General features: G+C 37.7%; 1 protein-coding gene across 1 annotated transcript in view; it reads left to right on the plus strand.

Annotated features, from left to right (window-relative positions):
• Positions 1-27,551, plus strand: part of PLEKHA7 (pleckstrin homology domain containing A7) — a 146,838-nt gene that overhangs the window by 38,943 nt on the left and 80,344 nt on the right. The window lies entirely within an intron of this gene.

Below are 27,551 nucleotides of genomic sequence, written 5' to 3' on the forward strand. Positions count from 1 at the left end.
GACGAGAAAAAGAGTTAATCACCAACATGGTGAAGTGGTGTTAGGGAAAACTGGGAGAATCTGAGAAGTGGTTGGTTAAATATCCTAAATAACTGGATAGAGCAGTCTAATCAACTCAACTGCTAAGTAATGCTTTTTAAACATCCCTACAGGCAAACCCCCTTTTCAGCCAGGGATTTTAAGCATTGATTTTACTGGTGGCTCTTGGTGTGGAAACGGCACTTCTGGCTGGTCCTGAGAAGCTATTGGAAGGATGGGAGGGACACTGGGATTTCAGCAATTACGTGTAGCACTGCAGGAAGAGATTCATCCCCTTCTGCCCCGTGTAGTCTGTGGGTATGAACAATGTGGGAACTGGTGTCAGGCTGAGTGAGTAATTACTGCTACATTTGTATAAAGTTGAAGAGTGAAAGTTTGTCAGCTCAGCTGAGAGGCAACAGCTTCTTCCTGATGTTGCATTTTTTCTGGTGTAACGCGCCCGTAGGAAGATATGTCTGGGACCTGTTTGCTGGTGCACCATTATGTAAATATTATTTCAAAGCAAAAATAACTTACTGTCTAAGTGACTGTTTAATATTATGATTCCAGATTAAAATGCTCTGCAGTGAGAAGAGATCAATGCTATCTTTTTTAAACTTTGTGAGCACCTGCAATTAAATGTAAATTAATCAAAAACAAATGTTGAGTTGGGATAGATTGTCACTTACTTACTAGATCTCACCTCTTGGTATATTCTAATGGAGGTACATTTACTCCTAGAACCACTTTGCTTGTATTTTCATATCTCATTTATAAGGTAAGTAAGGAGTAATTGGATTGTTTCCAAACTTTTGAAGTTTTTGATCCTGTGGTGATGAAGAAAATATAAGCTTAGGTAAAGGTTTAATTTCTCACACGTATATTTGGGGAACAGGAAAGGAAACAAGGCTTGTAGTTTCAGACATTTTTATTTTATCTTATTTTTAGAATTATATCCCTTAGTAAAACAAGTGTGGTAGTTTTGCCTTTTATTGTTTGTATTGCATTCAGCAATGAGAGTAAAGTCACAGCAACTTGGTGACAAATGACACCCCCCCTCAGCCCCCTTCTGCTCCCAGATGCAGGAAGAATTTCAGTCATGCATTTGTAACTGATGGTATTTTGACAAAGGCTTCTCTGTGTATTTGCAGCAAAACAAAACTCATAAAATACATATGCTTTGATGTAAGTGGCATTGGGTTGCCTAATATTTAATTTCACATTAACAGCTTTTTAGAGAAATTAAGGCAATCATGTCTCTTTCAACTAGATTTATTAGGAAGAGCTTTAAGGCAAATCTAATTGAAACAATGTGACCTAGTTATATTAGCATAACACGCTAAGTAATTGTTTTAACACAGTGTGTTGTTGAGACAAAAATGTTACCAAGAGCATTAACAGTGAGTTTTCTGATTGGTTTGTATGGAAGTTGGTAACAAGAAAGTTTTAAACCGACTGAAGGACTTAAACCAGAAGTAATTTTGTATTTTGAAGGCAGTTTTAAAATAAAATTTAGTAATTTCTGATAATTTAATTGCTTCGAAGTAGGAGTCATGAAACATGTCAATGCTCTTCTAATAAGTTTCATATCTCACCAAAGTGCAGAGATTTTAAATTCATACATCTGAGGAGAAATGTACAGGTTTAATCCCCCATCTGTAAAGTGCTCCAGTTTTACAAGAATTTCCATTACAATCATGTGTGCCATAACTGTTTGTGCTTTGCTTCAAGTAATTAATCAGAGTAGGGATATTTTCCTGAAAGAATATACTTTATTTTGAAACAAGCTGATGAACTTGTTCTAGATGGGAGGAAACCCAGAAGGTGCTTGTCTGTAAACTTATCTCTGCAAAGCTGCTGTGATCTCCAAAACAGAAGTTGTGTGGCCAGGGACAAATGCTGAGAGCTAATTAAAATGGTGCATTACTTAAACACGTGTGCTCTGGTTTTAGGAATTATCTGGGATATAATATCATAATTGTGGTTTGTTTCTCTTAAGCCAGTCTGAAGCACTGAAGCCAATATGGAGACCAGTTTTGGTCCTTTTCCTCTGTGTGGCTGACCTGTTGGGAGGAAATTATGGCAGTGTAGGCAGTGTTCTGCTCTAATCTTCCCTCCCCTTTCTTTCCTTCCCTGGGCAGAAAGAAAGGAGTGAAGGCATTAATGAATTTTTTCCCAGTTAATAGGGAGAGTGCAAGCATGGTCCTTTTCCATGACTGTGCTTCACTTTTGAATGCTTATGAATGCTTCAGGCTTAATTATGAGAACTCTTGAAGGCTGACTGGAGTTGACGGGTCTGCAAACAGTGTTATGAAAAGGTACTATCTTAGGTATGTATCAGTGCTTAGTCCTTGCCAAAAAAAAAAAGCATGTAATGTTTCATTTGAAGCTGTATTTTTGACTCTGTGTGCTGTGTGCTAAATGCCTGAGGTAATATGAGGATTTTGTACTGATGTCTTGCTAACCCTTTTGACTTTTCCATCCTGGAACTCTTAAGTGTGCACTGTTTACTTAATGGCGTGTTTTGCAAAGTTTGCTTTGTGATTAGAATATCTGTCTGAAAGCTGAGTGCTGTTATCTTCAATCATTAGGGCAGTGAATGTCACATATTGCTACCTTTCTCTCAGTAGTTACATTCCAGATTTTTGAAAAATCCTGGTTATTTCTTGGTCTTCCTAGACTTAGCCTTCAAATTGATGATTAATTCTTATCAAAGAAAATAAGTATTTGAATGATTTCCAAAGCATTTAAACAGATTTTATTATGAGGGAGAAAGAAGAGAAGTATTTCTAATATCTTCTAAAGTAATGAAGTTGCTGTAGCAACCCAGAGCTTAGTTGCAAATCAAATCATGCCTTACATTGTCTTTTTCTTACAATGCTGACTCATAGGTTTCATTGTCCAAGTTTGAGTTCGTCTCCTTCACTGTTATCCTTGTTATTCTTAGGGGGAGGAAAAAAAAACCCTTCTCTTTTGACAAAGCGCCTGAGGTTAGGTGGTCAGATGTTGTAAACATGAATCATTTCATAGGCTTCAGAAGATTAATTGAAATATAATTAGTGATATTTTTTTGTGTGTGTGTGTCAATGTACATTGTAAGGGCATGTCCTGTTTGCTCTGTTTTGCATAGAGATGTGTCTTCTGCCCCTGAAAGCACGTGGCCCCTGCTACCTTGTGTGTTGCCATTCCTAGTGCTTTCAGATATTTCTTTTTTTTTTTTTTTTTTTTTTTTTTTTTGCAAATATCATTGTTCTTTTAGAATTCTGTGCAGTCTGTTCAGTTCTTAACAGTGTGACTGTGGGTCAGATGTGTATTGTCATTATTACATAATGTCATGGTTAAGTTTAATTCCTTCCACTTTAAGATTGGGTATAATATGGCAATAATAAGCATGTAACAGATTGCTGTGTAAGGGATGTAAAGGATTCTTTTGTATGTTTTTTTCTGAGATCAATGTAGATTAATATAGAAGAAAATGCCAAAAGTAATTAAAGTTTGTACACCAACACAAAATGAAGACTTTCAGTGGTTCACTGCTTAAAAATACTTGTATGAAATATTTACATTTCGTAGAATAGATTTAATAATTCTTTTGTTTGTAGTACTGAATTGTCACTTAGTGACACATGAATTGACCTAGAAAATAAAAATTTTGCTATGCAAATTAAATTTCTTAAGTGCAAATAGAAGTATAATAAAAAGTGCCATCTGTCTAATTAAGCAAATCAAATATTTCTTCAGGGAGGCAGGGAAGATAAAACTGATTAAAGCTGTGTATACAATGTTTCTGTCTTTTAACAAAAGAAAACTCACCCCTTTTAGTAGTCCAGGTGTGCCTGTGGGGACAAAGAAGTAAAATCCCATAGATGTAATCCAAGAATGGATGGATATGTTGTTTCATTTTTTTAATGAACAGATTATAATACATTAAGTTGATAACTATAAAAGACTTGAACTGATTCAAGTAGGGAGTTTTTGCAACACTTCTGTGTGGTTTTAGGAATGAATTTGATATTTTCTGGAGTGTGAACTTTTATTTGTTTCATCCTTATGACCTTCAACTGGTTTTAATATGCTGGTGTTGATGCTAAAAATATTTTATCAAGAATATTTCAGATTACTTGTAACAGTGGTAATAACTGAATGCAAGCCAGCTCTGGTTTAGAAGCCTTAATTAGGAAAGCTTATTTGGGAAGTGGTTTCATTTATCACCCTGACCTCAGGAGTTTGTACACCCAACAGTTTCTTTTTACTTTTGTTCTTTGGAGTAACTCTGAGTTACACAAAATGCCAGCTTAGAAGTGAGGTGACAGTGCTACACTTGCCCCTACTTGTAACACTTTTCTGTCACCTGATAGGTGATTTGCACCATTTGCAAGGCATTGCAATTACAGTTTATTTGCTAGTTTGAATTTTGAATAGGTTATTATTACAGATAAGAATTTATCAGGGCTGGTAACCTAAAATACGTCTTGATTAAAAAGCACATTGTGTGATGGCCCTCTTGTGCAGAAGACTTTGAGTTATCCTGAATCTCAGCAATAGACTCCTGTCTGTATTTGCAGTCCTACAAGAAGTATATTATTTACTCTGGAGCTTCATCAAGGGCCAGCAGGCTGAGTGCCATTAAATAGGCATCTGTTTAGTTTGTATTAAAAACTGTGTCTGTGGAGAGAGAAATTTGCTACATTCTGGTAGCTCACACAAGTTAATATTTGTGTCATGATAGAAAGTAACCTTGCTTTCTAAATTCAAAGTAATTTTAAAAATTGCTTATAATACCAACATTCTGACTTCTACATTTGTTTGAGGTGACTGTTCCAGTTAAGTCACTTCAGTCCAATTTACTTGTACGCATGCTCAGTAATTATGCAATACTAGATTTCCTGTTTGTTTTTAGCAAAAGTTAGTTCCTTTAAAGTTTATTTGGCTGACTCAGGGTTTTGGTGTGTAGTATTTTTTTTTTCTTTTTTTTTCTAAATTCAATCATTTTAGTTAGTTTTCTGTTCAATATTTTCATGTCACTTGACAGGAAATATTTGTCTCCGTTCAGTATAATTCATATTTAAGTAGGATAAAGTAGCTTAATCCCATTTCTGGCTCTGCGTATTTTTTTCTCTATATATAAAATAATGTCATGTCTACATGAATGCTATTTTTCTGGTTTTTATAAAAGTCGTTTCAGATTTAAGAATATGTAATTTTTTCATACAGTGAGAGACCGTAATTTGATTCTCACATTATCTTTGAGCTGAAATGTGTAATACCTGCCAATTCTACAGAGCACAAGATTTATACTCTTGTATTTACAAATGCAGTGAGCAGGAAATAGAACTGTCACTCTGAAATGGTCTCTGTAGAAGGCACAGGCCTTAAAAACCTTTGCTCTGTAGACTGAACCTCCTGTTTTCCTGGAAGAGCATTTCCCCCTTGTAGGTAATGCCTGTGTAGCCAGGTGCTGTTTGCTCTGTTTCCTGGGTAAAGGTCACAGGGATGATAAAGAGTGAATGTGGTGGTTGAGGGTAGCATTTCCTTCTAATGTTAAAAGAGAGATAACTCCCCAAAGTTTACCTAGGTTAGAATTCAAGGATGTGCAGTACAGGCTGTTTTACATGCACAAGTACAGAATAACTGATATCTGTGTGCCTCAGATTGTCACCAGTGATCAGGAGAATCCTGGAAGTTAGTTTCCAGTTGCAGGTTACTTGAGGCTAATTGTTTCAGCTGAAATTGCAGTTGGAGAGGAGTGCAAGGCTGTAAGCAGGGTCCTTCACCCTTCTTGTCTCGGTCATGGTCAATGGCTTTATGTCTGTGTTGTTTCATGACTTGCAGGAGGTTAATTTACAGCTCGGGTATTCTTCCCTGTCCCAGAAGACATCCTGATGTTTTACTGCTGACAAGAATGTTTCTTGTTCCTTTTGCAGATTGTTACAGGCTGGTTCAGACAGCTGCAGGGCAGAATGGCCTGGTTGAGAGCACAGCACCTGGTTACACAGCAACCTCGTTGTGGCTTTGGGTGTGCAGGCAGGAGGGTTCACTGTTCTGGTGCAACAGGACAGGGTTATCTCTCTGCCAGGCAGGGTGCCAAGCCATGCTCAGTTACTCATGAATCCATTGAGAACCTTTGGCCACAATGCAGAGTTGTTTAGCTTCTGCCTGAAAACTTGCTAAACAATAAAGAAACATGCCCTGGCTATCTGACATATAGATCCAGAATGCAGTTGATTAATCTCAGTTCTAGTGCATGATTTTTACCTATGTTTGATATCACACAAACCCATTGAGACCCATTGAGAACTTTGAGAAGCCATGGCTGACTGCTGAAACAACTGGTGGTAAAAGTTACCTAGGCTGTAGAGTGGCTGAAGTCAATGATGATGGCTGCATTAATGTGCAAAGCCCGAAGAAGGCTGCTGTCTCTTGAGCACTCAGAGGAGAGTAAAAGGAATGGAGCCTTCAGCTATGTATAAATGTGGAGTGCCAACTTGCTGGAGGAGTGAAAAAGGAAAGAGAGGGAGATGTGTCACCTCTGGTTTGGGCACAAAGGCTGTGATGGTGTGCTTTGGGTATTAATGGCAATGTGTGAACAGTGCTTGAATGGTGACTTTTGACTTTTTGATGTGTTACTGGAATGTGTCAGGTCACTGGAGGCTGTGCAGGCTGTTCTATAATTCCTGGTAGCTGAATGACTTTTGGGTGATGCTGGTTAGGTGTCCTTGCAAGTCAGGGTGATGGTGTTGGACTCTGAACATCTTTACAGCCTTTCTAGTAAAGTAGCTAAGAGCAGTTTTATGTTTGGCTAAAAATAAATCTTGTTTAGATAAGACTTCAGTAACTCCTTCCCTCTTGTTCCAGACTGGGAAAAAAAAATCCCATTAAAAATATGACTTCTTAATCCAATAATAATGTCTGGAAGGACTAAGGTAGCAGGTAGACATGTAAGTCTAGTAACTCCACTATGAGTTCTCAGCTATTTAGATTAAATTCTAGACTCTTTTTTCAGATATAGGAATTACTGGTCTCTACAGCTTCCTCAAAGGAGGCTGTAGCCAGGTGGGGATTGGTTCCTTCTCCCAGGAAGCCAGTGACAGGACAAGAGGAAACGGCCTCAGGCTGCACTGGAGGAGGTTCAGGTGGGGCATCAGGAAGAATTTTTTCAGTGAAAGGGTTGTCAGGCATTGAAAGAGAGTGCCCAGGGAAGTGGTAGCATCACTGTCCCTGGGGGTGTTTAAGAAACAGCTGGACATGGCACTGAGTGTTGTGGTTTAGTTGACAAGGTGGTGTTTGATCACAGGTTGGGCTCACTAATCTTGGAGGCCTTCGCCAGCCTTAATGGTTCTGTGATTCTCCAACCTTAAGGTTCTGTGACCTTAAGATAAAGCTTCTAGATTCAGAAATGTGTCTGTACCTAAAATATAACCTACTGCTATGTCTTCCTGTTACTTTTACTTCACTATTCCTTGAAGGACAAATCCTTAATGGAAATAAATTCCTTAAATTTCAGATACTTTATACTTCAAGGCTCTTACTATTTCTACTTTATGGAGTTCCATCAGTCTTGTCAGCTTGTGTGATTGCAGGGAGAAGTGAGATGGCATTTTACCTTGCAGAGGATGTCTTCATCTTTTCCTTTCCTCTCTTCACTGTGAGGGCAGTGCAACTGGCACAGATTGCCCAGAGAAGCTGTGAATGCCTCATGCCTCATCCCTGGAAGTGTTCAAGACCAGGCTGGATGGGGCTGTGGGAAACCTGATCTAGTGGAAGGTGTCCCTGTCCATGGCAGGAGGTTGATCTTTAACGTCCCTTGCAATCCAAGACATTTTATGTGAAATCTCCGTTTGGAGGAGTTTTAAGTTTGCAGTTGGGCCCTGTGTTAGCCAGTGAAATGCTGGGTAGGTCAGATAAAAAAGTACTGGGGAAATTAAAAAAAAAAAAGGAAAGAAATAGAGATCAACTTTTTCCTTGGAATCCACATGTGAGATTTGAACTCTACTGGTTATTAGCACTTATTAGCAAAAGAAATAATATTTAGTGAACCCATTAGTCTGTCTCAGGCAAGAGTAAGAGAGACGCACATCGGCAGTGAGATCAGATGGCTTTCTCACATGTTTTATTTTTCTTCAAAGTACTGATGTTGTTTTTAAGACCTCTTTCCTTCCAACCACCACTTCTGGATTGTTTGGATTTTGGGAATTTTGTTTATTTTTTTTTTCCTATATAAATATCCAGTTAGTCTTTAACTCTGGGTGAGTTTTGAATTTCCAGTGATAGTGTTCTTCTTCACTTGCAAATTTGCCATTATTCTTTAGTATTGTTGAATATTTATTTATTTTTGTGTTTTGCACAGAAAGGAGGGAAAGACTTTCCGTTATGTCATCTAAGTACTGCTCATTATATTGAATATCTGTAATATTTTCTTTGTGAATACTGTTATTTTCCAACTGCATGTAATTTTATTTTACATGTCTTGTTTTTGTTCTAATTCATTGTCTAATTTATTTGACACTAATACAGCAGGTAGTGAAAATACCAAATATAACACTTTAGATGGGAGTATATTACTGATTTATGGTATTGCTGTTACAATAACTTTTGCATGACACTTCATTCTATTTTTATGAATACTGAACATTTTCTATGCATTTTGATATACAATCACATAATTGTCTACAGAATGCTCTCAGTTCCAGACTTGATGAAATTGATAGTTATGAGGTTAGTTTCTATTTCTTCTTCAGCCTGACTTGGCTTTAAACAAATTTTCCATTAGTTTACCAAGGATGCTGCTTGTTTGAAATAGCTGAAAATGGTAATGAATTTTTTCTTCTCCAGTCTTTCAGCCTGCTCTTGCTTTTTGAACTGCACTTAGATCTCAGATATTTCAAGTAGCAGCATTAAATGCTCTAACAGGTCACTTCCTTCAGTACTAAGGTCACTGTAAATTCTGGAGTGCATAGTATTTCTGTTTCAAACTTATTTTCTTGGCTTAATTTTGTTCCAGCAGAGTAATAAGTGTTACATGGCATGCTGTGCCAAACAATACTAAGGTGGTTATTTTTAAGTGAGCTTGTTGGCTCAGGGAACACAGAAGTAAATTTCCAAAAGATGTGACTGCAGTTGGAATGAAACCCACTTGTCTCTTTCAGTGCAGGGGGTGTTTGGCAAGTTCAGTCGGGATCCCAAAAGTGGTTGTGTTCTGCAATCCAGCCTGCTTGTGGAACTAATTAAAAGGGGCACTTGCTAAGTGCTGGGTTTCATTGCGGGGATGCTTTCTCATTGGTCCTAACCAGATTTTCTCTTTCCCTTTTCTCTGTCTTAAGCCACACTTTCCCTTTCTATTTCCAAAAGACTGAAGTGGTATGATGCCTACCAATGAAGGGCTCTGCTTCTATAAAGATAAACCTAAATACACATTTTTGTCTGCATATTATCATCTTAGTTATCCCCATCTTTAAATGCTGTGGAATGCTGTCCACCATTTAAAAACTGCATTTTCCACCATATTTTAAAATTTAAATGGCTTTTATATTTAAATTGACATTTCAGAGCAATAATGCTTCTGTTGTGTTAGAGGTAGGAGCAGGAGACAAAAAAAAAAAAAAGCTCTGTTCTAAATATTCCCACACATCTTTCCCCTCAAATGCTACAGCTGTTTTATCCCTTCATAAATCTTTAATCAGAGGATTTCAATACTTAATTACAAAAAAAATTAACCTCACATCATTCCTTTGCTTGCTGTCAGGCAGTATTTTCCTTATGTGGATAAGCCAGGCATTAAGGGACTATGTGATTTTTGCAGAATGTCGGGCAAGCCACTGGCAACCTCTAAGGCTCCTAATTTATAAGTTGTAATCTACTGACTTGACACTAACATTCTTTTTCAGCTGGCAAATCCAATGGAAACATCCTAAATCCTGGTTGGGACTAGGGGGAGTCATTCTGAGATGAGAATTTCTCATACTCATTAGTATAAATGTGCTAATGCTGCCATTATCAGTGTTGAGAAGACACCAAATAGAGAATGAGTAAACACACAGAATAAAAGTGCAAGTATTTCAGGGGTGTGCACACCAGGGGACTCCTCAGGGCCAACCCCAGCAGGGCAGAGGAATCACTGGGCACTTCCCTCAGCAGCTGTGGCAATGGGGATGGAAGTTCCCAGTATTTATTCCAACGTCCCTGATTAGGCAAAGGGGACTCAGGTTTAGTAGTTTTCTCTTCTTCTCACATGCACACAGCTTTTTTTGGTGTTCCCCAAGTAGTTTTTGAGAGTCACGTGTTTTTGGAATGAGTGCTCCATATTAAACATGAGAGAGATGATGCTTTTTCAAGTCTGTCTGTAAAATTTCAGCTGATACCACAACATTTTTTGTGCTTGAATTGCCTTTTCAAGCTCACTCTTTACAGCCAGGAGAGAGATAAAAATTTATGCAAAATGACATACCCAGAAGCTTCTTTGTTTTTCCAGACGTATCAGCTGGGCAAATAAAAACCAAAAAAAAAACCCTAACTTTTTTTGGCAGACTGTGCTCTCTTTGTTATCCTGGCACTTTTATAGGATTTAAGGAATTGGAGCCCTGTGCAGTGACTTATGTCTTTTAAGTCAGACTTTAAGAGGTATCTAGGATACTGACAGAGTTTTGTACCATTTTTCTTATGATGGAAATGTTGATTACAAACTTGGAATAAACCAGGTGAAACTGATTATTCTTTTTCCAAAACAGAGGTAAAATAATACAAAAGTAAATAGTATATCATGGGGTAGAGGTATTAATCTCAACATTTTAATGTTTTCCAGTGCAGCTAGCATAGGTAATGAAATAATTTTAAAATACCTTTTTTTAAAAAATTTTGCTTAAATTAAGGAAATCCATGTGTGAGGGCACTGCACACCTTCCTTAAGGCTAGTGTAGGTAGATAATAATTTAAGTCTATTTGACATTAGTCATACCACTGGGCAATACTGTGACTACTCACATGTCTTTTTGCTTTCCAGTAGTCTTTTTCTCTCTTGAGGAAGGCATGCCCAAATAATTTTAATGTAACTTACCATTGTACTGTATATCAAAAGAAACGTTGCTTTTGATAGTCCTTTGATTTAAACAGTAGTAAAATTTAAGCAGCAGTACTGCAGGGAGGGATGCACGTAATTTTATATCTATATTCAGTAGCTTAAATAATGTGGTTTAAGATTTCATCTTCCTGCTTTTTCCCGTAGTTGGGGGTGTAGCATTAGAGGATTCTTCTTTAGCAGGGGAAGCCCAGTATGATTTTTGTGCTGCTGTGGCATGCAGTGCAATCTGCTCTTGCCTATAAAACAATAGTGTGCAGCCTGCAGTGAACTGAAACGTTTCGATGACATTTTTGTCACCAAGTCCAAGGTCACAGCACTCGTGCATTGGGAAGGAGATCCTTGCCGAGGGCTGTAGGGATGTTTCACCTGCAGCGTGGCTCCTCGTTCACCCATCGCAGGCATTTGCGGCATTGGCAATAAGTTCTGCTGGCTGCTGGCTGCCTGCCAGAGCAGGGCTGCTGTTCCAGGCAGCAGGTCTCTGCCTCAAAGGCACCGTGCTCGCAGGAGGAATGCGGTGCAGGGCTCTCTGTCGAGTCGAAACCCACGGGCTGTCCTCGCCTTGCTGAGACAATTGCGTGTTTATGATTTGGTAGTATGTGATGTCATGAGGGTGTTGGCTTTTAAGAATTTCACTACTGGGGAAGCAGTTTGAAATGCAGGCAGAATCCTCGAGACCTTCGAATGTGCACTTGGTTTCTTTTTAGTTAGCTCTGAACAGAGGTACAGATGGATACCTACGTACGTATTTTTTTAGTAAGGAATTAACTTATGGAATATAGAAGAGATTTAAGTGGATACAATACCTGAAGGCGATGTTGAGCCAGTCTGGATTTTCAAACTCTCTTCCTCTACCAGGATATCCATTCTACCAGGTGTCATGCAGGTATATAATGTTTTAAGTTTTACCTTTTAATGCAGTTGCATATAGAGCGGTAGCATGATGAGTGTTTTAACTGATTTTTTTTTCCCCCCCATTTCTTTGTTCTCAGAAAAAAATTATGAAATAGGAGAGTTAAGCTGAAAACCATAAATACTATTTTAGATTGTTATGTGGCTGACCTTATACTTAAGTTCCCTTTTATTTAAATTAAATATTTTTATTTCTAAGTATACTACATATTTTCAGAGTTTTTCTAACTGGAAAAATGAAGTTGTAACCTCGGAGATTTTTTAAAGTGAGTTATATTTATATATATTTCTGTCATTTATTGGGAGTCAGATGTCTACAGTGTTGAGAAAAGGGAATTATATAGATTTCTAAAACATGAATGATTTTAAGTCTTTTCATGTATAATTACATAAGGTAAATAAACAGAAGTACTTTCTGACATTTTTCTTCTAAGACAATTCACACAAAATGTGCATGTGTGAAAAGGTTATAAATACCAGTATTGTGGTAAAGCTAAATTGTAAAAGCTTCTTATTTTATCTTTTTGACTCCACAGTCCTGTTTTATTAAGAATCCTACCTTCTGAAAGTGCTGTATAACAGTTTTGTAGTGAATGGGCTGGATCCTAACCATGACATTACTCTTCCTGCTGTAGAAGACTGTAATATTGCATAATAATTAGAGGGAATGTGTTACAGTACTTCTGTGGCTGAAAGAGCTCAGGTTTCTGGCACACCTTAATACAGAAGTGTAATCTCTGTTTATTGTGTCTAAATCTGAAGTCCCTGCCACAATAACAGAGGGAGGGGAAAATGGGAGGGCAGGAGTTTTATGTTATTACTCATCTTTCAGTAAGACATATTAAGAGAAGGGTTGGAGAATAAGTCAATTATTAACATACTCAGATCTAGAGAATGAATCTGACAATCTCCATAAACTGCAGCATAGATAGTTATATGGGTTAGTTTTGTAAGGCTGCAGTGATGGTCACTTGTGAGTAGAAACAAGAGTGATTCTGCTGGAGTTGATTTAAACACTTTTTTAAATGTTTCCTGAAATTCACATATTTGTAACCTCTGTAGCACTACTGGGGCTGTCTGCCCAAGGGTACCAGAGTTAGCCCTTGAGAGGTCAATCATAGGGACTCCTCATAGTTGGTTGTCCTTTGGCCTGACTTCAGTGGATGCTGAGGTCTAGTAACCTTTCTTTTTTTTTGTCTGGGCATTTTTTTTGTGATAAAAGGCATGAATGAGCTGGAAATTAGACAAGAGAAATTCAGTAAATGGCAGCAGATGTGAAAACCTTCTCTTCCCACCCATTTGTTAGGTGGTTAGTCGAAGTCACAGCTTTTTACTCCTGCTCCTTAAGATCAGAATGTCCAGAGCCACTACCCAACTCCCAGGTTTCCACAGTGACCTTCTGGACAAGAATGAAGGTCTCATGAGTGGACTCCAAGTCCTCTGTTGTGAAAAGAGAGAGATTAAAGTTCCTGTACTTTTGGATCCCTGTTGCTTATCTACATTTTGGTTTTAATTCTCTCCTTCTGTGTCTTACGTGGTTTTAAATAGTTATTCAGCATTTCAATGAAGTCTGTGTTTAATACTTTTCAGATAAGATAATTAGTTTCTGTTATATGCAATCGGGCTTATTAAAATTCTGGTTTATGTATGTAAAATGGGGTGAACTTACTTCCTTTAATGACTAAGTCATTCTGACTTTGCAACTCTGTTTCAATACCGAAGAAGAGAAATTCCTTACATTGTCTACAACCACTGATAATTGCAGAATGTAAAATTAGTACTCCTGCAGTCCTTTTAGAGCTCATCCTCAGTGCAGAATTTTTCTTTCAGAATAGTAACGTACATCCATTTTTGCTTGTAGTTTTGCTGTAGTTCTGGGGAGTAATGTACCTTACAGAGACAGGGCTGAATCAGTCTCCACTCTAGTTGTCATATTCTGGTGAGTGAACTTTTCCCAGTAAAATAAGTAGGCAGTGGGACTGCTGTTTACCATAATTGGTTTGTGATCATGATTGGTTTGTGATCTCTAGTGGAAAGGTTAGTGTACCTTATGCTAGACTTTGACTATGCTATATTGGCATTATGCTAGACTTGACTATGCTATATTGACAGAGACATTCAATCTACTGTGGCTTGCTGTTGAGATGGCATAAAAGTCCTGAACAGAGTTCTGGAAAAGCTTTCTCTTCAGGAAGCTTTTTGGCATTTTTTTTTTGTAGATAAAACTAATTTTCCACAGGTCAGAGTTGTCTTTGGGATTGCTTAGTGTTCAGAATGGATTGTGCTTTCTGTTACCCATAAAGAATAATAGTTTTGGAATAATATTTTTGTAGAAATGTGGATGAAGTATTGCTGGTAGCCTGTTCTGGAGGAATGCACAGTCTGTGTTTTGTTCGTTTGTGGTTTTCTAAGATTGCTCAGGGCATTGTTTATCTTGGAGATGACCAAGATGCTGTCTCCAAAACTGGGTCAGGGTAGCATGGTGTGCTGGTTGGCTGTGTATTATGGCATTGCATAAAACAAGAGTTCAGCTTGGGGACTGTGTTTTTTGTGTTTTTTATTGTAATTCATTTTTGGTATCTGTGTAATACAGAATTGGTGTTTTTTGCTTTTCCATATTTGAACAAAATTTAGAGATTAATATAATTTAGTTTGTGTGTGATTAAAAAATACCTCCTTTTTTTCTCTTATAAGGGCACAATAAAAGAGATCTGATCTAGATATTAGTTGTAGAAAAGGCCCTATGTGATTGAAAAACACTTGAAGTAATTTATCATCTTTGTTCTATTACAGATTTGGTATTTGATATAGAAATTCAGAGAAAATGTGGCCATCTTTAATTCATCTATTTCAAGAGAGGTAGCAGCAAATGTAGAATTTGTTGTTAAAATTCAATTGTAGCCAAAGTAAGCCTGCAAGTAAACCTGTCATTACTTTGGCTAGTATGGCATCAGCCATAGAGCTTGCATTTTTTCACCTGCTTCATCATGTAATGTTGGGTTTTCTTTGTGTATCATATGGTGTAAAAGGAAGTCTGTTCAAAAGTCTTTCAAAATAGTCTTACCATGTTTGATTTTCATAAACTTAATCAGTAGAGATTAAGAACAAAGGCTGCACTCATGTCTTTCTCCCAGTTGCCCTGGTATGGCAAGAGCTGTTTATTGTAAGAACATTTGCTATCTCTCATTGCTTTAGGCTGCTAGACAAGAAGAGTGTAGTCTTGTGAGTATTTCTTTGACAAAGAGAAGACATCTGGTATCCTAGACATGTTTCATGGGGGAAGCCAGAGCTTTCAGCTCCACTGGGGCATCAGCAGATTGTAGCCATTTTAGAAAACAGTCATTGTTTTTGTTTGCCTTGCAGATACACGTTCAGACACAGTTTTGAATAGGAGTTACATCTCTTTCCTCACATGGGGATGTGAGCTAACTCAAAACCCAGCTGTGTCTCAGCTATGGAGCAATTACTGGTGTTTTTGTGATGTAGTTGGAGTTTTGCAGGTGGACTGTGATACCCTTCATAAGAAGACTCCCCTTTGTCCTAACCAAACTCAGAACCTTCTGCATGCCTGTGTAACACTGGAATTCCTGCTTCCAGCAAGGCCAATGGAAACCGTGTTCACAGTAAAAGTCTTGGAATCGCACATGCTATTGTACCTCTTCTGTCTGCTAATCAAGAAAAGGGGGGAAACACAGCTATCCAGTTGTTGATAGTGAAAACTTGTAATCTTGTGAATTCAAGATGAGTCAATTACACCTGTGCGGTTGATTCTGAATGCAGTTAAAGCAAATTCCATCCAGTCATAGCAATAGCCTAAGTTACTATAACTGAAACTAAGCAACAAATGGGCAGGGCTTATCTGTGGAAAGGGAAGAGATGTTGCAGCATTAAGCCACTGCTTTCTTTTAAAGAGGGAGCCACTGCCCACTTCAAATGTTGCCTTTTATTAGAATCTATTTCTTAAATTAAAAAAAAAAAAAACAAAAACTGCTGTATTTTAGACAGAGGAATAAGTCTTGATCGCTTGCATGTTGTGCAGTGTTAGAAGACAGTAAAAAACCAAATTTATTCAGTTTTCTTTGTAGCATAATTTGATAAGTTTACCTAAATTAAAATCTCTTGAGAACTAATGTGCCCAGGCAAACAGTAATCAAGAATAACAAAAATTATATTACAGCATTTGTTTGTTAGTGTTAAGGAAAGTCCTGGGTTGCTATTTAATATTGCTGTTCTGAATATTCACCAGTAGGCATGTGTATGACAGGGATTTACAGTTGCATTTTTCTTGGAATAACTAAATCAGTTCAGCAAAACTTCCTGTGTTTTATGTTCTTTGCAGGTTCAGAGCTGTTGCCTTTACACTGTAGGGAGGAGGAGAAAGGGGAGGGTAGAGTTTTTGACTAAATGGACAAAATATATGCAAGAACATGGTGTGCTAAATTCATGCTGGCCTTAGAAGCTGCTTCCCCATAGAATTTGATTTTTATATATGGCTACAACAAAATGTAGCTTTCATGTTAGGAGAGGGAGATTGGTCTCTGGTTTTTAGAGAGATAATTCCTTCTTCAGGGCTTGGGAAGAACTACTAAAGAAAGCAGATGCTGTAGGAATATATTAAGTTCTGATTTAAGTAAGAGAGGGAATGATTAACATATGAAGAGGACAGTTTTATGTATTTTATCCTCTGCAATATTTAAAATGTGGGCAGGCTATTTTTATATTAAAATGATTTAAACATTATATATATGTATATATATATATAATTGCTTTATAGGCAAATGAAAAGATTGCTTTTAAGCAAAAGACTATTTTCTTTTTTATTTCTAAGAGGCCTCATGATTAGAATGTCAGCAGTTATTTGGGCTTGACAGAACAAACAAAAAAAAGCTTCCCATCATAAAAAGTAAGTTGTTAAGCAAGATTGGACTTGAAAAAAGCATTCACCTTGCAGGGAAGAAATATTAAGCAAAAGGTGCTCTTTGAGAAGACAAAATGATAGGAAAACTGTTAAAGATGGGGCAGGTTGCAAGGTCATCATCTCTAACTTTTGTCCAGCAGACAGAAGCATGAAGTGGTGAGAGATGCTGATTAAGGTGTGGGCTGCTTCGTGGCGCTGCATGATTTCCCTCAGTTGCTTCCTTGGAAAGGTGGAGCTGGTAGGAATGCATCTCATACAAAATGCCTCTGATATGGCAAATCTCTTTGCTCCTCCTGATCTCTTACCTCTCGCTTTCCTGCTGGTCCCGTTTTTCCTCGCTCTGTTTAGTCTCCTTTTATCCATATTTTCCTTCTCTCCCCTGTCTTTTCCCATCTTAATTGGAAATGAAAAGTGAGTGCGTGTGACCAGGAGATGGACACAATCCTGCTCTGGCTCCCTGGTGACCTGCAGGACCAGCTGTGGAGCTGTGTGTGCTGATGCTGTCCCAGTTTAACCTGAGCTCTTGTGAAACTGTTGGCAGGGGTGCAGTGCTTGGTTCACCTCTGTCGAGTTCCACTGGGTATTGCCTTCTTTAGGCGTCTGTATCACTTGGGGCTCCTCAGGTCTCTCTGTGCACATTCCCAGGGTGGCTCAGGTTACACTTGCTGGGAAGGGTGTAATCAGATGAATGGGTGGCTGATTGCAACAATTCGTTTTAAATCATTCTGTCAGGAAAGAGGAAACTCTGAGGAAAAATGTGAGCATTATAATAATGTTATCTATTAAGTGTCCTTAAAAGGAGGCAAAAAGAATAAACTGCATGTGGTGCAAAGCAGTAGCTCTGATGTAGACTGCTTACTCTTCTAATTAATTCTGACTGAAACTTTGAATATTTCTTTTTGTTTACTTTGTGCTTTCAGGTATTTCAGGCCCTTATTCACAGAAATGTAATTGCAGTTCTTCTAATGACATTGATATTTGGGTGGCAGAACCAGTTACAACAAGTTCTGCTTGGCTTTTTTCCTAACTGCTGTTTTCTAACATTATTCATTATGAAGAAAGGAAAAAGTCTAGTGTAACTAGAGATTCAGATGTAAAATGTTTTGTACTTTCATTATTCTGAGGACTTCAGCATGAAGTGCCAGTTTGTTCCTTTATTTTTGGAACATTATGCATTATTTCTGTTGATTTAGGAGAATTTGACTGTGTGTTCTGAAACAAAATTTTGTCTTTGCTGCTATAAATGTACACTGACTTGGTTTTGTGAATGGTGATGGTTCTGAATTCTCTTTGGTTCTTTCTGTTACCACTTCTGCCTCAACAGACTAATCTACTTGCATCATTAAGTTAATGAATTATGGGTCTTCATTTAGAAGTGTGCTTCCCAAGATTTCCACTCTGATTCTCTTGGAGCTGAAGGAGCCTGGATACCTCTTGATTGCTTTTTAAAAATCGTTACAGGGATGTGTCTGGAGGTTTTCTGAGATTTACTTGGAATGTTGAGAGAGTCCAGGTTAAGCAGTAAAACATAGGTCACAAAACCATCCTGTAACACTGTGAGTTTATGCACTTAATACAGTGGTTTTGAAATTAAATATGGAAACTAAGTTTGAGTCTTAGAAATTGAGCCTGTAGAGAAATACTGTTCTTTCCAGTATACTTGAAGGAAATTTTGGCTTATGTTAAATCCTGCAGTTTAAATGATGGTCCTAGAAGTGGTCCTGGTTTGTGACCACATTTTGTTTGTGAAGCATTTCATTGATAATTTGAGAAATGTAAACTAGGAATTTGTTACAATTTGGATTGGAGGGAAAAAATCAGAGTACTGGCAGAAAATTTGTGGGGCATAAATTTGCAAGTTTCTTCTTTATGCAAAGTCAAAACTTATTAAATCATAAATGAGGGCATTGCAAAAACTTAAAAGTTGTTTTTAAAACAATTAACTATAGAAAAATTAAAACTAATGCTGTGATTTATGTTGGTATTTGAATAGGTGTCTGCTAATATTTGAGTTATAACAAATTGTTAAATATAGATTGTATCTATTCAAATCAGATGTAGGTTATATTTAGTCTCACTTTTTATGCTGTTATTTTGGCAGGTGTGTGATTTATGACATTGCTAATCCTGTTTCATGAGTCCTGCAATTCATTTGAAGGACATCTTCCTGCAGAAAAGGACAATAAATTTGAGCACTTAGTAAATAGATGCTTCTATACTCCATTTTTAGACCTTTTGCAGAAAACCAGACTACTTTTTTCTCACATGCTGAGGAGAGCCATCTTATTTAAGACTCTTACTTAAGCAGACGGTTGGTCCTGTTGACGTGGAAATGCCTCTGTGCTGCTGAGATGACTGCAATGCAGATAATGCTGATGGTGCTTGCCTTTTCAAAATTTACATCAGGTTTTCAGCTCCTGCAAGAGGCTTCATTCACTCATGGCTTTGGTTGAGGAATAATCATCTGCTGAAACAGACGATTACTGCGGAGAGGGCTGTAATGGCTGAGATTATGAGCTCATGTGGGGAGGGTGCCAGGGCACTGCATGAGGCACACTGTGTCTGTCTGGGCTATGACCTGCCCCAAGTGAAAAATCTGATCCCATTGAGCATTTCCTCAGAACTTAAGACCTGTGTCATTTTCAGACGTTGTTGCATGTTGTTCTCTTTCCTTGGAAACTCTTGGGTGTTGTGCCCTTTAAACTCTGCTTGCTGTGCCATTACTGGCTTAGTTCTCTGTTCCCTGTGGTTCCTGCCTTCTTCAGCGGGACAGCATCTCTGCTCTGCTCTTTCACTTTTCAGATTTCAACTCTGCCTGCACTTTGCTGCCCCTATCCCTAAAGTGTTACAGACCTGCCCATTTTCCCTTTGGCTTTGTAGAGCCTCCTGTTAGAGGTCTTGTCTCTGCAGGGCTGAGCTCTGTAGCACTTTCCCTCCTCTTCCCTGTTCCTGTCTAAATAATCCACATTTTACCTGCTGCTTTAACTACATCATCCATTTGAAAAATCCGTTTCTTGGCTCTCCTGTTAAACTGCATCAAGTTCAAGCTTGTCTTTCTTGCTTTAAGACATGTCATTAGCCCTGTCCCCGTTCTGGTTTTTTACAGGTTACTCCCTCTGCTTAAGCCTATTCAGAAGTGGATGTAATAAAAATTACTTGCTTTATGCTTGTGTGCTGTTTACCAGGTAAGATTTCTGGATTTGAAATACATCCTGGTTTATAGAATTCATAACTGTCAGTTATTCCTTTATTACTGTTCTGAAAAATGTAATTGCCTGGTCTTTCCCAGCTTCTTTTGGCTTTTACTGTTTTCCATTCCCTCTTCCTGTCCCCTTTCAGGTAAAACCTAGAGTGTTTCCCTTCATTTTTCTACAGCTGTTCAGTCTTTTCCATTGCTCTTAAAAAACAACAAAGGTTGCCTGAAGGGAAGAAGGGAACTAAAAGAAAAACGTAGAACATTACCCATAAGTGTGGATTCTTTTAATTGTGCTTTTGTCTTCTGTTGGAGAGGGTGAGTTTGGAGGTGATTTCACAGATCCAGAAATACTGTTCACAGGAGTTTCTCTGCTGTGACTTGTTCCCACTAATGAAAAGTCAGCATGTGGGTATCGATTAGAAATATGTATTTGTATTGCAAATCATCTGGATTTTACCTAGAATGATTTTCATGTGTGTCCATCAGGTATTTCAGGTGTTTTAGCTCCAGCTTTTCTCAGCTGTTCTGTATCCCTGAAGAACAGTAGGAAGTGTTGGTATAGCTTTTGGATGGGGTAAGATAAAATAAATTTTTCATTCTGATTTTGGCTTTTCATGTGGAAACCTTCAAGTCAGGTTTGTTTTCTCCCTGCACTGTATTACCACAGATGGGTAAAATGCAGAATATTTAGTATGTGGCCTGTGTCAACTTGTTATACTGAAATCTCAGTTCACAATTGAAAGTTGTTAAAGAAAAGCAGCATGGATCTATTAATGCCTACTAAGAGTCTTTCATGTTCCCTGGCAGATGTGTTTTTCTTTTATGGATTTATTGCTGCTGTCTGCTGGGCCTACTTTATTTCCATGTGCTGAAAACATTAGGCAAATGTGCAGTGGATTTGGTAATGTAAACTTTGCTATTGCTTTGCCCTATGGGTCTTGATTTCACTCCATTGTACTTGCTCTCTGTATTCTTTTCTGCCCACTCTCACCCTGCTGGCTCATGATGTGCTGTATTTCAGATGCTAAAAGCTCCTGAAGATAAGCCCCTTATTTTTAAGTACAAGCTGTTCTGAAAACCTCAATTGCTAAAATGTCATAATTTTGCATGTTTTAAAACCTAAATTTTCCTAACAATCAAGGCATTGAATGTTTGTACTTTCTAAGTCTGCATAGTCTACTTACTGCAGTGATTTGAAAGAAACTTCTTGTATACTTTATCAGTATTAATGTATATCAAAATAGTATTCTAAAATATTCTCTACTCTTTCGGGTTTCAGTTTAAACTTGAGTAAAGTGTGGTTTCTAAAAGTCCACAAACATACTTCCATAATCTCTGTTTTTTTGTATTATGACTGAGTTTCTAGAAGTTGAAAGTTTCTAGAAGTTGACTACAGATAGAGTCACTGGCAGCATTTGTTCCTTTCTACTTGAGTACAGGATGTGTCAGGAACTGCAATAGGAGTTTGGGCTGAAGCTCTTTGAAGCAATGCTGGTGCCTAATTAGTTCTGTTAAGTAGTTGTGTCCCGATACATGAATGTATTCTCCGCTCTTATTTTTAAACTCTTGCCAATTCCTTGGTTGCTTTTCCAGTTGTGAATATCCTCATGCTGCGCATTTGTCTTGTCAGTTTATTCAGCTTCTCCTAGCACCACATATAACATAGTAAGCCCTGCTTGAGTGCTAGCCAGAACTTTTTTGGTAGAGTGATCATTGTTAATCTGCTAATCATGGTGAAGTGCACTGATTTGGAAGTGTAGATCTGTAAGTGTGGGGACGTGTCTTGGATCAAAGCTGTGCATGTGTGTTTACTTCACAGAGCTCTGATGAAATACTGGCAGTCTTGACTGGAGCCCAGCCGGAGGCACCTTGTGTTGTGCAAGCAATTGTGATTCAAGTTTAAAAGTGTAGTTCAGATGGTTGAATCAATTCTTTCAAAGAAAGAAACCCTTTCTGGACAATGGAAAGAAAAACTGCTGTAGACCAGATTGATAAACTCAAATGGCATGAATTGTCCTGCAGGAACTGGTTGGAATGTAAGAGTTTGACTAGGCCACTATGCTACTGTCAGCTTCCTTATCCATGACAATATTTACCTTTAAAGCCTCAAATTCAGAGCCATGCCAACTAACATGGTACTCACTAAGGCCATCTTTTTGAGCTCAAAACATCATTGGTTTCCAAATGGCATCTCTGGCTTTCTTTCAGCTGCTGATTTATTCTGGATTGAAAGTTGTCATGTAGGGCTTGGGTCATGATGTGCTCATTTGCACATATTGCTGTGTTCTGTGGAGAGTTCTCAGACAGAAACTGAGGAAGATTTCTTTGGTGATAGCCAGGTCAGAAAGCAGAAGTAGGAGATACTCATAGGACAGAGGTGACTTCTCAATATTCATATCAGACAATGGCAAAGCTGCTGCACGCACATCAATTAACATTTTCACAAAACCCCCTATAGTTCTACTACCTTGGTCAGATGTAGTTGGTAGTTTGGTGGTTGTCTAAGCAGATGTCTTGCATTCTTCTGGAAAAATGATGCCAAAGTAATGAGATCAGCAGCAGTCACACAAATGGTGCTTGAAGAGATGAAGATGGTTTCCCTGTGTCCTGACTTTATCTACCATCATGCTTCCCATCCAGCTTGGTCTTATGCTGCTGCCCTTCTTTGGTTTATTCTCTTTGTTTTGATGGGTGCTTGTTTGTTTGTTTTTCAATGAAAATGGTAATAATTTAGCCTTACTTTTGTAACGTACAACACACTTGTGTTTTGCAAAGTACCAGTGCCCTGCAGTTTGTTTCAAAAAATGTGTTGAATGTTTGCTGCCTGTTTGGATCACTGTGTTTCGGTGCTTGCATGCAATTACACAGGAATCTAATCTGATGCATATATGGTCACTGAGTAATCACTAGGAATGCTCTTGTAAAGAGTATCTCTGGATTAATTCCTTGAGGATTTCTTTTGTTGTTTGATTAGTGAGGAGCAAAAGATTTTTAACTCTGATTGTAGTGCCGAAGGACATCCACATGAGAGCGAGAGCGACCGCTGGTATGTCTGGGTACAGTTTTGAGGCAAATAATTTTGTAGTGTAAACAAAGGAGAACTTCTTCTCTAAATATTAAAATTTCTAAATATACAGCTGACTATAAAATGTGCATTTTCTTCTATTTCTGACTTTGGAAGAGGTGGTTATAGTTTTAACTTGGAACTTGCTTTCCCTAAAGTTTAACCACATGCTCTAATTTTGTATCCTTAAAAATCTAATGTTCATAATTGCTTCTAAAATGTTACTTGCCTTTTATAACATGTACCCTGATGTTTGTGATTTTGGAAGTTCTTTAAGATCCTTCAGGAAAATGAGCTAATGATTGAAATAATTCCAGTAGCTTGATTAATATGATTAATACTATTGGTATCAGGAGGCTCTTGCTCCTGAATCACTTTTCCTTTCTAATTGTAAAACTAGTGCTTTTCATTCTGCTCAACAGAAGTTAAATGCTTCTGTGCATAGACACTGAAACATTCACAGTATTTGAGAAATTGTCAAATATGAGGGCTTTGTAATTCAACAAATAAAATTGGAATTGGCTTATTGGCTCCTCTTGTTTTAGTTCAATATTATGAGTTCATGTTGGTAGTTGATACTGGCTTCCATCACTTCATAATTTTATCAATAAATTTTAAACTATAAGGAAACCAACATGAAAGTGTTGTAGAGTACAAATGTAATTAGTTATTGCTAATGGATGAAGTCTCTCTCCCAGAACAGAGGAAAGCCAAAGACTGCAGTGACAGAATCGTACTTCTTATCCCTTTTATGTATTATGTAAATGGGATATGATGGAGGTGCAAGTCAGAGTGCGAAAGATAGCCAGGAAAATGTTCGGAGTGATTTAGGGTAATAACTGGGTAGTTGGCAGGATGCAAGTTTATTCCTTTATTATAGATTTGACTTTCAGAGATGCTTCATCTCCAGTTAAGGCTAAATTTCTAAGGAGCTAAAATCACTCCTTTCTCACCCCACTTGTGACACTGGTTAAGCTTTAACATAGGATCAAATTTTACTGTGTAAAGGAAAGTACAAAATGAATGTATGTGTATAAAACTTGTTATTTTTATTGTTGTTTTAGTGATTATTTCTAAAGATATTACCCTAAAACCACTGTCACATTGTGGATTGCTCATCCTGAATTCTGATCTTTGTTTTCCTTTGCTGCACTAGAAAATCTTACCCATTTTTGAAATTAAATCCACTGCATCTTAGCAGATGAGATATATTGTAGCACATATAATTTGCACATCTCTGTTTCTTCCTAATAAGCACAGCTATGAGCGATCAGCTGTAAGACAAATAGCTGGGTCTGACACTTCTTAAAAAGGCTTGGATTTTTGAATTGATACTGGCAATTGCTATCAATTGAGGCTTTTGTGAAAAGGACTGAATACCTTAATATTTAATAAAAACCTCTATTCAGGCACTATGGTAATGGTTTACTTTTTTATCCAACCTAGTCTTGATTCAAGGTATTGATGTAAATAATTCCATGAGTCCTCCTGAGTTGTTTGGTTCCTGTATGAAATTTGACTGAAATCAGTGTTGGTTATAAAGCTGCTACTGGTTTTAATGATTAACCTCTATAGTATGACAGCTTAAACAAAGTAAATACAGGTTATTAATGATATGGATTTCTATTTAGTTGATTTTTGTAATCAGTACACATGCCAGAATTTTTCTTTTGGTGCTGATTTAGAGCATTGTGCCTGTAGAACTTGCTGGGTTGTGTGGATAAGCCTGTTGTTGTTAAATGGTGCATTTTAGAAAGGCAGTCATCACTCTTGCTTGATCATGGTTTGGACCAATATGCAGAAATAAAGGGCTTTGACTCTCTACCTCTTATTGCCCTTGGAATAATAAGCAATTCAACACTAACTCTTCATGGAAGGCCATTTCTTTTTGGTAGAAAAATATGTATTTGTTTTCTAAGAATAGCCTACTTTTTATGATTTTCTGCTTCATTGAGTGCCTTGAGTTCTGAATGACAATAAAAATGATGCCCTTGACTTGGAAAAAGTGATGAACCAAATCATTGAGTTACACAGGAAGTTAAATAGTAAGATGAGAAATTTTTTATGTACTATATTGAACAGCCATGTACTTTTTAACGTGTACTGTTCCTTTTTTTGCCATCTGTGTTCTTTTTAATGACTTTAAATCACTTCCTGTGAAAAAGTTATTTCTAGACATTTTGGAGGCTTCTGCAATGTTTGTGAAGTAGTTGGCTTCAGTGCAGTGCTGTCAGTACTATTTTGTGGTATTAGTGAAGCTGTTTGGTTCAGACATGAATTCCTCAAATACTCAACTTTATGCATCCTCCTAAAATTTAAAGTTTCTTGCAATGTCGTTTCCTTTCAAGAGATCAGTAGTGAAATCATGATTCTCCATGTAACACTGCCTTCTCAGCCATGTCAGGATCTTGATGATCAATAAAAAATTACTCTTTCTTACTTTGTGGAACACGTTTTTGTTCTCCCCATTGAACCTGAAACTTGTAGGAATTTATGCTTTCCATGTGTCCTTCTTGAATATTTGATTTGGAAATCTTTCATTAGAAGATCTTTCCTAGGTTGAACCCATAGCTCTTATGGACATGCTGTAGTATCAGAATATTTGCTTTGTTCCTATGTGCTTTTTTTCTGTTGATTTGTTTTGTTCTTCATATTGCAGTTGGGGGTGTTCAGCCTGGAGAAAAGGAGGCTCAGAGGGGACATTATCACTCACTACAGCTGCCTGAAAGGAGGCTGTAGCCAGGTCTCTCCTTCCAGGCAACCAGCAACAAGATGAGAGGACAGTGTCTTAAGGTGTGTCAGGGGAGGTTTAGGTTGGACATCAGGAGGAATTTCTTCACAGAGGATGCGATTGAGCATTGGAATGGGCTGCCCAGGGAGGTGGTAGAGTCTCTGTCCTAGGAGGTGTTTAAGGAAAGACTGGATGTGGCACTCAGTGCCGTGGTCTGGTTGACATGGTGGGGCTCATGGGGTGTACTCGATGATTACCAAGGAGTACCCATTTTCGAGCTTGTTGGAGAAAAACATGGCTATGTGGTTGTATAAATAACTGCTAGAGTTTGTACCTTGTAGTAGCTTGGAGAAGAATTATCACCAACTGTTCTGCTTTTTATCCCCTTTTGTATTTTTAGCAGGGAACTGAAAATATTTTCTAATCCCCAAAATTGTTTATGCATGCTGTGAACTATGAATATCCCTGTCAAGGTAGAGAATTATGTTTAAGAATCTGCAGGATTCAAAACATGATGGCTTTTAATTAATTTTTTTAAACAGTATGTAACCCGTTATATTTTTAAAAGCCCACAGCTGAATTTATAATTGTCTTTTTTTTTTTTTCTTCCCCAAGACTAGAAAAGATGAGCTGTCTTCCCCTCAGCTTTACCTCCACTCCTTTGCAGGTAACCAACCAATCTGTGGGGATATTGGCCTGGGCAATCAGTCCCTGATAAACATTTGAGATTTCCTGCTGAGATGAATTACGAAACTTAGTCTGCATTGACATGAAAAATATTCTGCCAGCCATCCAAAAAATCATACTTACCAAAGTGTTTAATGAATAGCTAGTGTGAAATCTGAACGTGAGGAAATAAATACAAAGAGCAGAATGTTCAAGGGGGAAAAAATAATATAATTCTTGCCATTTTAAATTGGTAGTTTAATTTTTTATTTTGGAAAGTAGAATTTAGTTTCACTCAAGCTGTCAACAGAATGTATTTCAGTAATTAAAATTCCTATTGTCTTCTCCAGGCGTGAACAGGTTTTTGTTGTTGTCATGGTGACAGTTGAGTGACAAGTTGAAAGTGAGTAATTGCTACTGAGAGCTCCATTATGGACATTTGCAGTATTTCAGAAAGGATTTCAGGACAAAATAGGATTTCTTTACCAGGTTTTCAAAACACATATGGTGGACATTCACTCAGCAAGGGAAATTCTACATTCTTGATTTTATAGTCTCCACAGTGCTTTTACCCCTGTAAATGATGAGGGAAGTGAGATTTGCAAGGTACAATTGTAAGTTGTGATTACATCAGGTAGTGCAGCACTGAAGTTTGTGTTTTACTCAAAACTCTGTATTCAACAATAATCCAGTCACACACATCCTCCTTGCCACATACCTAGTTTTTTTCAAATATAAGATATTTTCTTTAAGTTCTGAGAGTTGTTTTAGGGGAAATATTTTATTTCCCAAAGGCCATTGTTATGCATTCACCTGGCTTCCTGAGTTCATATTCTTCTTGCTGCTGGTAAACAAGAATTAATTTATAGAAGCTTACTGATCTATCAGCTTTCTGATAATCAGCTGAATTGAAGGTTTCTCTTGGATTTTAACTGGTACAATTTGACACCTTTAATACCTTCATTACATGGAGGA

Source organism: Vidua chalybeata, chromosome 6 (assembly GCF_026979565.1).
Source record: "Vidua chalybeata isolate OUT-0048 chromosome 6, bVidCha1 merged haplotype, whole genome shotgun sequence".
Taxonomy (NCBI): Eukaryota; Metazoa; Chordata; class Aves; order Passeriformes; family Viduidae; genus Vidua; species Vidua chalybeata.